Here is a 14,333-nt window from a genome sequence, read left to right as displayed (position 1 = left end):
CAAGATTATAAATAAAATTATAAGTTATTTTTTATTTAATAACTTATTTATTTTTGTTATTGGATATGCAATTTAAATTAAATATTTTTGCTGTTTTTATTCCATTACATTAGTATTTTTGATTCGGTATGAGTAACTAACACAAATATGAGAAATTAACGACATATATGTGATAAGTAACATTAATATTAATAATATATATTTGTTGTACAAATTTTTCTTTGATAAATCAAATTAAATATATATTTAAAGTTAAATAATGAGATTTAAATGTGTTGCATTGAATTATAATATGTCATTTCATTATTTTTTGTTTCTTGACTTATATAGATGTTATAATTTTTTTTGCAATTTTTTTATTTTGATAATTTAAATTTGCAATTTGAATCATGCTCATAAAAAGGCGGGTAGACATACTAGGAGTGGGAGCCCATAAAAATTGTTGATAATGTGCGTCTGCGGAAAAAAAGGCGGGTAGACATACTAGGGGTGGGAGCCCATAAAAGTTGTTGATAATGATCGTACATAATAACTACATTATCTCAATTTTTATTTATTTTTTTACTTTTTATCAAGAACTATATTTTTTCAGAGTTAAAATTGTAATCAACAATAATAATTAATTATCTTTAATATTATTTTAACTTTTATCCAACATAAATATCATCAATGAAAACAACTACAAATTGATAAATTAAATTAATATTAATATGATAATCATCATTGAAGAAATTATTTCGCTTAATTAATATATATTTTAATATAATTCTTTAACCATAACTATATTATATTTATTTAATATTTATACCGACTTTACGTGACCCGTGCGGGCGCACGGGTCCTTTACTAGTTATGTAACAAATCACATGCTATCAATAAAACAAATTAGTGATGAATCTTTGACTTTTCAAATTATTTCCCAGCCAATTAAAGTTAGACACTTGGCATGTTAGAAAAATAATAAAACAAAAAAAGACCAAATATACATTATCAGTACCGTAGACTATCAGAAAAACAAAACCACACATGAATCACAGAAAAGAATTAGAAAACTAAACATACAGAATGCGTCGGAGGGTGGTGCATCGCGGTCGGAGGGTGGTTGGAGATCTCCGCAGCTGGTTGTTCCCCGATGGCGGTGCTGTATGGTTGATGTGTCGTCTTGCGATTTCGCGGCTATGCACGGCTGGATCCAGATGTTGGTAGCGGCATGTTCGTCGGAGATCTTCGGCTTCGATCCAACTCTCTTCTTCTTCTTTGGATCAGTGTCGGTTAGGATTAGTGGTGTGTTAGCCTGTATGGTGAAAATGTTAGCTGATGAGAGAATATGTTGTTACTGTACGTCCTGCGTAGGAATGGAAATTGGCCTCTTTTATCATCAAAAAGAAATATCCAACCTGAAATCAATTAAAAGCACAAATTAAATGTCATTAAGTTTTGGTATTCATGTGATTCTTATTGTTGGAACATTGCTTTGGAAAGAAATAATTTGCTTTGGAAATGTTATTGAAGTTGTCGGGCATGTGTTTTGGAAAACTTAAAGAGATTAATTTGTGATTTTATGGTTAAATGATATTTAAAATACAAAACTAACTTCTAGAAATAGCCTAATATTTAAAAGATAATTAGCTAATACATATATTTTTTTAAATAATAACATAATGATAATGCAATAATGATAATGCAAGATACAAAACCAATATTTACAAAAGAAGTAATAATAATAAATTCTTTTTGTTATTTTTGATATTTAATGATGATAAATAATTTCTAATAAAGGTTAAAATTTAAAAAAATGAAAATTAATTCTAAATTGATAAAAAAAATATTTTTGTGATTTTTTTGAATAAAATAAAGTTAAAAACAAATAAAAGGAAAAATGTCAACAGTGGGATTTGAACCTTACCTCCTTACCATTTGTGCTATGTTATTTGTTCAAAATAAAATACCAATTGAAAGCATATGAAGCATCGGCCAGCATTTTGCTATTTATTAAAATATAAATAATTTAAGAGTAAACTATTATATTTTTAAAATAGACTTTAAATCGAATATTTATAAAATTCAGAATGTCAATGTAAATGAACCCAAGATTTTATAAAAATCCAATTTTTGAAATAGTTTTGAATTTTTGAAAAGCGTGGGCAAATTTTGGGGTATGACAGCTGCCCCTGTTCAATTATCTTAAACCTGAGGATGTAGATTGGCTTGTTTGCCAATCGTAATCTGAAGGTGGAAGATGATTGAACACTAGAATACCCAAAAATTTGCCTTGCTGATGCAGGGACCTATGCCGGAGATGGTTTCAATGGGCTTAAATATGCCACTGGTTGGATTGACATGATGCTGTCGGAGGTGGGCTTAAAGATGCCACTGGTCTTTTGATGGTATGAAAGTCAGAGTGTAGTCGTACATTAGACTGCATCTAAAGATGATGAGTACATGAGAACATTAGAATGAACCGTTCCTTAGGCTGTATCTGACTTGCTTATCCTCAATCTCCTCTGAATTGTTTTTGAATTGAATTGTTGGCTCCATTGCCGAAGCATTAAGGTTAGGTCGTTGACTTCATTGTCTTGACCACCTCTTGTTACTAAGAATTGGGACTATATTGATGGCTCCCTTGCCGTGATCATTTTGACTCCATTGTCATGATCAGTTTGTGACTCCATTGTCGGTGATGGGCTTAGAGATGCCATCCAGGTGTGTCGAGAAGATGTATGATGGAGATGGGCTTGAAGATGCCATCTGACTTGATATACTTAAGAGTCAGAATGTGTCGTACATTAGACTGTTTCTGAGGAAAAGATTTAGGTTAAGTCGTACGTTAGACTGGGTCTAGCTTGCATCAGCAGATGTCTGGAAAACCGTGCGTTAGGTTGAAGGAATGAGTCGTGCGTTAGGTTGGAGGATAAGTCGTGCGTTAGACTGATCCCCTGTGTTGAGGAGTATTTAAATGTTGATCGTGTCATTACCGTTCGTAGTAGATGAATTAGATCTTTGAGAGTTGGTCGTGTCAGCACCGTTCGTAGTAACTGAATTAGACTTAGGAAATAGTTGATCGTATCCACATTGTTCGTGATGATGGAATTAGATCTCTTTAAAGGTCGATCGTGTCAGCACCATTCGTAGTAACCGAATTAGATCTTAGAGAGATAATCGTGTCTACATCGTTCGTGATGATAGAATTAGATTCTCTTGTCGTGTCAGTACCGTTCGTAGTAACTGAATTAGACTGGGAAGGTCAGTGATCGTGTCTACACCGTTCGTGATGATAGAATTAGATCTCTGGGAGTTGACCGTGTCAGTACCGTTTGTAGTAACTGAATTAGATCTTTGAAAATGATCGTGTCATTACCGTTCGTGGTAAATGAATTAGATCTTTGAGCGTTGACCGTGTCAGTACCGTTCGTAGTAACTGAATTAGATCTTTGAAAGTGATCGTGTTATTACCGTTCGTGGTAAATGAATTAGATCTTCGAGCGTTGACCGTGTCAGTACTATTCGTAGTAACTGAATTAGATCTTTGAAAGTGATCGTGTCATTACCGTTCGTGGTAAATGAATTAGATCTTCGAGCGTTGACCGTGTCAGTACTATTCGTAGTAGCTGAATTAGATCTTGGAAAGTTGGAGATTTCGTTCATTTGTCTGTGCCTGTATCCTGCAATAGGTATAGTTATGCAATGTCATAATGCATGTATTATGTAATGAGTCCCTCAGAATAAAAGAGAAACTTTGTATGTTATGGATGAATTCATTATGAGGTAATGCATGCAATGTATGAATATGTTTATGCCATATGATATGTGAATATGATTTATGTTGTCTTTATTGAGAAAATAAATCTCTATGCCTTTGTGGTTTTGATGTCTGATCTTGTTTTGAAGATGCTCAGCTGGGAATTTATGATTCCTGCTTGGGGATAACCAGTAACTTGATGTACCCTGACTGGAGATAAAGATATTAGTAAGCAGTGTTGGAGAAGAGCAACGTGTCGGAGAACCGGTGGTGTTGAAGATGTAAACTCTAGTGGGGAGCCATGTCTTTGTCGGGACGAGTATGTTCAAATATATCTTCTTTGAGGATTACTCTGTGGGGATATGATCTTGTGAACCCGGCTCTGTGGGGAGACATGGGTGTCTTGAAAATTGCCCCCAGTATTGTAGTAACTACCATTCGATTTAGGACACCCTACTGAGTATTGATCAAGCTGTCAAACTGGACTTGCATAGATTTGCCCCAGTTAGTAGGGACTTCGGAAAGATTCGCCTCGCGAGGACTTTATGAGATGTGCACTATGGGCGTCATGCCCCTCGTAATCATTGGCCCAGGACAATGCCCCATGTTGATTGGAAATAGACTAAGATTTACTTGGATACATGCCCCTGATTGTTTTTTGCATCTTTGAGAGATTCTCGGAATCTTGACTTGATTGCCCCTGATGAATGAGATATGTCATGCCCCTTGTATATACAAGCTTTTGACTAACTGAGTCGGGCGTACGAGACGTCTCTGCAGCTTTATCTATCGGGGGGACTTTCTGATATTCGTGCTATCATAAGCAACATGCCCCTGTATCATGAACTTAGAAATCATGCCTCTGGTTGATCAGGGTTGGAGGTAATTCTAGTTGTGCTTGGGTGAAGGCTCCTGGCAATTTCAGCAGTTTTGAGAGATCCTTTGAATCTTGGCTTGATTGCCCCGAATATCTGAACGCTTAGTCCATGGGGTATTTCAACCGTTTTTCTGCCCCTGAGGGTGATTATAATTTGAGATGTTCATGCTCGAACTCAACGGAGTTCCGAAGACGACTTGTCCCTTGAGAGGGTTAAACTTTTCATCTGCAGCTCATGATGGAAGTTTTCCTGGTATCAAGTACTTGTTCATATGCAAAGAATGTTTAGTATGAGAAATATAAATCTAATGCAAAGTTCATGTTTGTCCTGAAGTTTTAAAAAAAAGTTTTTTTTTTTTTTGAAAGGATGTCAAACATCGATTTTTTTTTGAAAGATGGTGTGATACCAACTCAAGCGTTTAGCAAAACTCCTAGGAGTCGGTTTACCGTATTCTCGTTTACAGTATGCATTCGAATTAACCCTGCTTCAATTAGGACTTTTGAGGGTTGTAATGCGGCCAGGTTCACGGTTTTTAGAAAAAAAAAAGGATTTTTAGGCTCAAAATTTTATTGGTGCCCACCCCCTTCGTGATGTTCTCCAACCTAAGTTCAGTTAACTCGATGCGAGTATTCATCCTTCAAGAGGAGTTTGAGACGATTGAGGTATCAATTAGGTATTTGGACATGGCAGTCACTTTACCTTTCATATTTTCTGTCTGATCACAGGACTTGTTCTTTGAATTTATATTCACACGACTTTGCCCTTTTGTTGAGGATCTCTTTTTTCCTAACTTTTGCTTGGACAAATTCTTTTGATTTTGATGTCCAGCGGGATGCCCAAATTTTTGCCTAAGTCATTTGTTTTCAAGTTTGTTGACTTAGCGGGCTTTCTTTTCTTTTAATTTTTCTTTTTTTTTCTTCTTTGAATAAGTCGTATGACCCTAAGACATATTTGATTCGTTAGAAAGACCGTGACTGCCTCACTTCTTGGTTGACGAGGGATAGCCGTCGTGGTGTCGTCATATTTTGACCATTGCAATTTCGAATTTCCTCGACTTTTTGAAGGATAACCATTGGTGTATGCCTTAGATGCGAACTCCTGGTGAATTTGAACACTCGATCAGGTTAACTGAACACTACCCTGCCCCTAGGTTAAATATGAGGGTTTTTCATATAGAAAAGAAAACTCCTACTTCAAGGCTCAAAGGGGTCGACAAGGGATTAACTTCCTTATATCTCCAGTGTTTGGGAATTTGAAACAATGCCTGTACATCATCAACAGGGTTTTACTCGAAAGCACACCATTTGAGATTATTGGTATTATGCGTTCGTCATTCTCCCTTCAGAGTCATCATGCTTTATCACTGAGAGTTTGGTATCACAAGCAAATAAAAACACATTAGAGCAAGAGCGAATGAATTTTTTCAAGACAAACATATCCAATGCATCGTTATTATAGTTCAAAAACAAACAAGTATAGCATATAGACAGTATTGAACAAGAACAAGAAATATTACGCATGAAAATGCATGAAATTACGAATTGCCAACATTGAGGAGATTTTCTCCGTATGGACTTATTGCTTCAGAAGGTCCATTGAGTCGAAGGAGAACTTCAAATTTGGCCTGCAAGTGTGAATATGATAGCCTTTGCATCAATCAAGTCTTGTACCTTATCTCGAACTGGTTGGCAATTATCGATCGACTGACCAAGTGCCCCAGAGAGGAAATCAAACCAAGTGTTCGTATCTGAACTACAGATTACTTCTAAGAAGAAGATTCTGACGAAGCCACAAAGGAGTTGTAAGTATCAAGCTTTAGGGATTTGAGGCAAAAAATGATAAGCTCGTTGTCTGGAAACCTGTTATGCAATGATATGTATGCAAATGCATATGCAATGTTTTCAAGGATCTTTTTGGAACCCAATTTGCAACATTGAAATGTAGTTGCAGCTTTGTTGAAGAACTACGACTTCCATCTCTGAACGTCCTTCTTTAAGAATCAGGCTCACCATATCCAGTGGGTCATAGCCTCTGATTCGGGGTATAATACTTTTGAGTTTAAAGGCATATGGCTAAAGGAAAATAAATCCTCTTGCCCCCTGATAGGAATTGTACTTTTGAGTTTGAAGGCATTTGGCTAGAGGAAAATAAATCCTCTTGCCCCCTGATAGGAATTGTACTTTTGAGTTTGAAGGCATTTGGCTAGAGGAAAATAAATCCTCTTGCCCCTTGATATGATCTATACCTTTGAGTTTGAAGGTATCTGGCTAGAGGAAAATAAATCCTCTTGCCCCCTGTTAGGAATCTGGCTCTTGATGATAGCACCTGGAATTGTGCGCCCTAAATACTTGAGATCCTTGAAAAAGGTTAGTTAGGTGATGAGGACGGGTAAGTCCTATAAAGAGTTCAAGTTGTTAGTGTACACACAAATCCTGCAAGGAAACCAAACAGTTAGGGTATAAACAAACCCTGCGAGGAAACCAAATGGTTAGGATATAAATAAATCCTGCGAGGAAACCAAGCGGTTAGGGGATAAACATATCCTGCAAGGAAACCAAAGGGTTAGCAGCACATACAAACAACTCACACAATTGTCCTTAGGTTTAAAGGCCCGCATGAAGTTCATAGGTAAATACCCTCCCACTGAAGTTTAGTTGGTTCAACCTGTCCTAAAAGAGTAACCGGGTTCTATGGTGCTCATATCCCTGATCTTTCTCGCGGGCATTATCTCAACATGGCACTCAATCGGCCAGCCAAAAAGATCCCTAGAGTCCAATCTCAATGAGTGTAGCATCGAGTATCAACCGGCTTCAGTCATGAATCCAAAGCCAGCCATCTCACTACTTCCTATAGGCCAAAGTCAAGTTCAACTACGGTTCTAAGGGCGAATTAGTGCTTAATGACACCACGTGGCAGCCAAATGTCTCCTCGATCAGATTCAAGGGCCATCAGGACAAACCAAAGCGTCGCACTAACGGTGGCCACCAGTTCAACCATAACGATACATGTCGTACAGTTTCCCTGGTCTCATGCCACATACTTAAGGTACACTAGATCCGGGTGTAGGACCTTTCACACAATAACAAACCCAAGCAATTCCCTTAAAAATAAAGCATACAAACAAACAATTAAAAACATTTATAATGAACTAAGCCCTAAGGTGAACCCCTCTTAAAGACTCCCCAGCAGAGTCGCCAGTTCTGTAACACGGTGAACTGACTTTTATTTTTATTTCGCAAACAATGTTGCAGTGAGCATGAGTCGCCACCGACTTTTATTTTGTCCAATGTTAGGAAAGGTAAAAAGTACAGAAAAAGACCTTTTTGAAAGAAAACGGGCTCGGGGGGTAAGTTATGAAAAGGGAAGGTGCAAGCACCCTTTTCATCCGTAGTTATCTACGGGCTCTTAACTTGCTTAGCTCATGTTGTTTGTTTGTTTCGAAAGGAGCATAAGGACTTTAGCGTAAATGCGTAGCCTTAGTTTTTTTGAAATGATATTGAAAAGATATTTTTAGTGAGCTGGGCAGTTTAAGAGCACTACCCTATTTGACTGGTCTTTTTCTGTAAATTTTAAAGTTCCCAGGACTATCCATACTATGTAGGAGTAGGTAGTCCTTGTTATATTGGACGTGCGGGTCATCGAAGGGTCATCGAGGTCGTTTTGAAGGAAACAGGTAGAGGTACCTTTAGCAATTTCAAAGGGACGATCGTCACTTTTTCGTACGCAACAATTGAGGGTCATCGAGGGACTTAGTGACGATTTTATCTTGAGGGACATTTGCTAATGGGTACCTCTACATTTCGAGGGACACGACCTTTTATTTCCGAAGGCAACGAGAGAGGCGTACCCTAGAGGTGAGTGAGTGCGATGTGTGTCAGATTCAATTATTTTATCTTTGAAATTAGGTTAGCTATGTTTAGTTTTAGTCTTTCCATACAATCCTATTAACATACATCTAACAGTTATAGCAGTTAATATGTACAGGAAATAAACTGCGGAATGTAAAGTTCCTACGCTATTACATGGCTTTGGGATGGGGGATTACATAAGGAGGTGCGGAAAATAAAGGGTCCTACGTTACTATTACATTCCATAAGCAGTTACAATATTTGAAAAAAAATGCGAGGAATTAAATGTTAAATGTACAAAGTCATAGGAGATTTATGAATGTCCACAACGGTCCATAGGACCAAGATAGTACCTCACAATAAAAAAAAACGTTAGTATGGATAAAATGATAAGGCATGAATACAAATGACAAAAATACTCACAAATATTAATTATAATTAGCAGGAAAAAATATAAAACTAATCATATTAAAGTAGGAAAATAAAAATAACATATTTTTGAGTTTTTAATAATATGAAAAATAAAATCTTGAGATGATAAATTTTTTTTATATTTTTTAATATGAAAAGGAAAATCTAAAATTTTAACTTTAAAATATATATTTTTTTTGAATTTTGATATTTAATAAAGAGACTAATCAAAATGTTTTTGCGTTTTTTATTATTAAAATAAATAAACTAAATTGATTCTAGAACTTGAAACTAAATTAATCTTTCATTACAAACTGAAATTATTAGTAATGACTAAACTTAATAGAAAATAAAAAATAAAAAAATTCAAATGGGGTGCGTCCCACTTCCTAGCATCAGCAAAATTATTCTTTTCCTAATTTTTCTCATTTACCAAAGGAAGCTATGGACATAGTCTCATCATAAAAAGCAAACTAGTATACATTAGAAAAAGAGTTATGTAACAAATCACATGCTATCAATAAAACAAATTAGTGATGAATCTTTGACTTTTCAAATTATTTCCCAGCCAATTAAAGTTAGACACTTGGCATGTTAGAAAAATAATAAAACAAAAAAGACCAAATATACATTATCAGTACCGTAGACTATCAGAAAAACAAAACCACACATGAATCACAGAAAAGAATTAGAAAACTAAACATACAGAATGCGTCGGAGGGTGGTGCATCGCGGTCGGAGGGTGGTTGGAGATCTCCGCATCTGGTTGTTCCCCGATGGCGGTGCTGTATGGTTGATGTGTCGTCTTGCGATTTCGCGGCTATGCACGGCTGGATCCAGATGTTGGTAGCGGCATGTTCGTCGGAGATCTTCGGCTTCGATCCAACTCTCTTCTTCTTCTTTGGATCAGTGTCGGTTAGGATTAGTGGTGTGTTAGCCTGTATGGTGAAAATGTTAGCTGATGAGAGAATATGTTGTTACTGTACGTCCTGCGTAGGAATGGAAATTGGCCTCTTTTATCATCAAAAAGAAATATCCAACCTGAAATCAATTAAAAGCACAAATTAAATGTCATTAAGTTTTGGTATTCATGTGATTCTTATTGTTGGAACATTGCTTTGGAAAGAAATAATTTGCTTTGGAAATGTTATTGAAGTTGTCGGGCATGTGTTTTGGAAAACTTAAAGAGATTGATTTGTGATTTTATGGTTAAATGATATTTAAAATACAAAACTAACTTCTAGAAATAGCCTAATATTTAAAAGATAATTAGCTAATACATATATTTTTTTAAATAATAACATAATGATAATGCAATAATGATAATGCAAGATACAAAACCAATATTTACAAAAGAAGTAATAATAATAAATTCTTTTTGTTATTTTTGATATTTAATGATGATAAATAATTTCTAATAAAGGTTAAAATTTAAAAAAATGAAAATTAATTCTAAATTGATAAAAAAAATATTTTTGTGATTTTTTTGAATAAAATAAAGTTAAAAACAAATAAAAGGAAAAATGTCAACAGTGGGATTTGAACCTTACCTCCTTACCATTTGTGCTATGTTATTTGTTCAAAATAAAATACCAATTGAAAGCATATGAAGCATCGGCCAGCATTTTGCTATTTATTAAAATATAAATAATTTAAGAGTAAACTATTATATTTTTAAAATAGACTTTAAATCGAATATTTATAAAATTCAGAATGTCAATGTAAATGAACCCAAGATTTTATAAAAATCCAATTTTTGAAATAGTTTTGAATTTTTGAAAAGCGTGGGCAAATTTTGGGGTATGACAGTGTGCTAAAGATACAATCCGATAACAAAAAATATATAAACCCGACCACTACTGGGTGTGCCTAAACCTCTCCCCCTGAGACCTCCTCTGCCGCCTGTATGTCGCCGCACGGTCCGCATCAGTGACGATCATCTCCATCACGGCGACTGCCTCTGGACCGCCCCGCTCCACGATACCTCGATCCAACGCGTCCCGCCCAAGCATCGATATCCGCTGGCAGATCGGCATGAGATCAATGGCGTGATCATCCTCGGCCTGCTGGTTCTCCAGGATCTCCTCGTGTGCTGGCCTAGGAGCGTCGGGAATGTCGGGTCTCAGAAGAGGATGTGACACCCGGTAGAACCATGTGACGTACCCCTCCTCACTGTGCCAGTCCTGTGTGACCCGAGTGAAACGGTACTCCTGCGGTACCACATGCTGCTGCCCCTCCGCCCATATGGCAGTGAGCTGCACTCGGGTCACAGTGTCGGGAGCAGCCTCAAAGGGTGACCTGGGTATCCGCTGCACGAATCCGAACTGACGCATGCACCGCTCAGGGAGATATCGAACCATGATGCCGGTCCCGCATGCTAACCAGCCTGAATATAGAGCAATGCCGTCAAAGGGGACAATCTGAGCGTAGTCGACGAACGACCTCCAGGTGACGTCGTCGTGCATCGTGCGGTCCAAGTACAGACGGTATGGTCCCACCGCATCGTTCCCCCTCTGGAGAGCGTATCTGGCGGCCCTGGGCATGGCGTCCACGTACGCAGGATCGATGTGAAAGCCGTGGATGCGGGAGAAGTAGGAGATGATCCAGCTCTGAAACAGAAACAAGATAATGTATTAAAATTAAATACGAAACATATATAAATAAATAAATACAATAATGTATTAAAATAAAACGTACCGTAAGCAGTGTGCAGGATCCGACCAACTGCCTCGTCCTCCAGTTGGAGGCCTCATTCAGCTTCTGGTAGAGATATGCCAGAGTAGCTGACCCCCAGTTCCACTGGTGAACGGTATCCAGGTCCATGAAATAGCGGAGGTAGGCCACGTCGACGTACCTGGCACTCTTGTCCACAAAGCATGCAGCGCCTACCACATGCATGTACCAGCACCGGAGAGCGCAGCCGCGGTGGTACTGTGTGAATAGCTCGTCACCCTCCTGCCCGACATCGGCCGCCGCGTCCAGGTGGTGCTCAAAATAAGCGCTCAGTGTGGTGAACCGGATGTGAGGCCCAGATGTCGTGACGCACTCATAGTGAGCAACCTCCTCCTCCATGCCCAGATAAAGCGTCATCCACTCGATGGCCTCGACCCTCTGGATCCGGGAGTGGTCCAACAGCGGCCCCCTAATAGGCAGGTGGAGAAGACACTGGACGTCATGCAAGGTGATCGTCAACTCCCCCACCGGCAAGTGGAAAGAAGACGTCTCCTTGTGCCAGCGCTCCACAAATGCCCCCTGCATGCCGGTGCTGATGGTGGTGTACCCGGTCATGCAGAGCCCGCTAAGCCCTGAACCTCGCACATTGTCGTTAAACCACTGAGCTGCTGGTTTAAACAGACCGAAAATCTTCCTGGAGTGGTTCACCATTTTCAATGGCTCTCTCTCCTGTTACAAAAAAAACAAATAAGCGAGAAATAAACGGTAAAATTATAAAAAATGGTGACAAATAAACGGCTAAGATAAAAAAAATACCTCTCCCTCCCAGATCCGCCGAGCGACGTGATCCTGGTAGTGAATCAGCAGGGAAGTGTCAAAAGGCCCTCCCGGAAAGCTATCCACCTCCTGCTCCTCCTGCTCCTCCTCCTTCCCGACTGGAGGGTCAACATCCGGTATGACCTCCTCCTCCTCCTCCTCATCCTCATCCTCCTCCTCTCGCTGGCGGGAAGAAGATACCTGAGCCAGCCTACTCCTAGAGCCTGAAGCAGATGAACTCTCCACCCAGTCCTGTGGAACGCGGACACGGCGTCCCCGTCCCTGCCCCCGTCCCTGGGTCGATGCCAGATGCGCCGTCGCCCGCTCGCGTCTAGCCGACGCAGTTTGGGACTCTCTCCCCTGTCTGATGCGTGCTGGCTGGTCTGACATGATCCTGTAAACAATCGAAATCGATTAATATGCGAGACAAATGAAAAAACAAAAAAAAATGAACTTCTGGTACAGTTCGGAAGTTCATTTCCGAAAACTGGGATGGAGGTGTTTTCGGAAATGAACTTCCGAAACACCCCCACGCAGAGCTTCTCTGCAACCTCCAATGGCAGACCCAAAAACCTAAACCAAATCCATTTTTTTGCCTACTAAACATCCTAATATCAGTACTAAGCTATCTTAATGTCATTTTTTCAGATTCTAAACACCCTAATATAGTTTAATCAAATAGATCTAAAACTTGAAAAAACAATGATAAACTTACCAATTAGTGTTTAATGATGAGTTTGGTTGAGTTTGGAAGAAGAGTTTGGCTACTTCACACTTGCTTCTGCAGAAATTTCGCCTATGGAAGTGTTTGATGATGATTAGGGTAAATGATTTGGGGGAGGGGGAGAGTTCTGCTTAATCTGCAGAACGCGTCTTATTTCGGAAGTTCATTTCCGAAATTGTAGTTTCGGAAATGAACTTCCGAAATAAGACATTTTTTTCAAAAAAAAAGGCGCTTACGGAGATGAACTTCCGAAAACACCTTTTTCATGCATTTCGGAAGTTCATTTCCGAAGTCAGGGGTATAATGGGGTTTTCACCGGAGGTGGACTAGAAGATAGGGAGGTGGCCAAAGAATTTCTCGTAAGTGTTATCTTTGGTTAATTTTTTGGAAATTTGAAGGCATGATCGGTTAAAAAATGTGGTTGGACATAATTCAATTCTACAAAATCTGTTAATACACTTAATACACTTTTTCACGTCCAAATAAATGGTATGTGGCTTGATAGCATAAACCTGGTAGTAGGTGGCCCACCAAATCTTAAACGAGGCTCTGATACCATATTAAGAAATGTAGTTGGATCTAACTCAACCATACCAAACCAGCTAGTGGTGTGGTGATTACCCCGACTTATAAACACATGTTGTCCGATGTGAGACTCTTAACATAATCAATCTAACAACTCCCTTTATTCTACGCTCGAAGATCAGTAAGTAGTTATAACTGCTCCATTATATAAGGATGGGCACACCATTTTCTATGTGCACTTCAAATTCAAATCTCATTCACTTATCTTACTTACATACTGACTTGAGTGTTAACCTTGCTAGTTAGCCTCTTTCTCACCGTATCAGAAGCACAATCCACCATTGCACCTCGCAACATCCAACCTCCAATCAATTCTAGTTCCCTAATGGACATAAAATCATTGTAATTATTGAAGTTTTTTATGTATTTTAAATTCATAAAATTTTCTTTAAGAATAATATATACACTATTTTTAGCCCCCACCAAATTAAATGTCTCTCTCTAGTAGAAAAGTATATTTTAAGATTGTCAGAAATTGAAAGTGTCAAAATCATATAAAAGAATGAGAGAATTTGACGGAGAAGTTGGCGGTAATAGTTTGTAAAGGATGGCAGAAACTCGTCGACGGCGGTATTCGGGTCTGACGGCGACGTCCAATCCAGTAGCGGAGGTCCTCGTTAAGCAGGTCCAAGTCGTTTGCATGTATGTGGCGGAAACTT

Source organism: Vicia villosa, linkage group LG7, assembly GCF_029867415.1.
Source record: "Vicia villosa cultivar HV-30 ecotype Madison, WI linkage group LG7, Vvil1.0, whole genome shotgun sequence".
In the NCBI taxonomy this organism is placed as follows: domain Eukaryota; kingdom Viridiplantae; phylum Streptophyta; class Magnoliopsida; order Fabales; family Fabaceae; genus Vicia; species Vicia villosa.
This window is presented reverse-complemented; position numbering follows the sequence as displayed.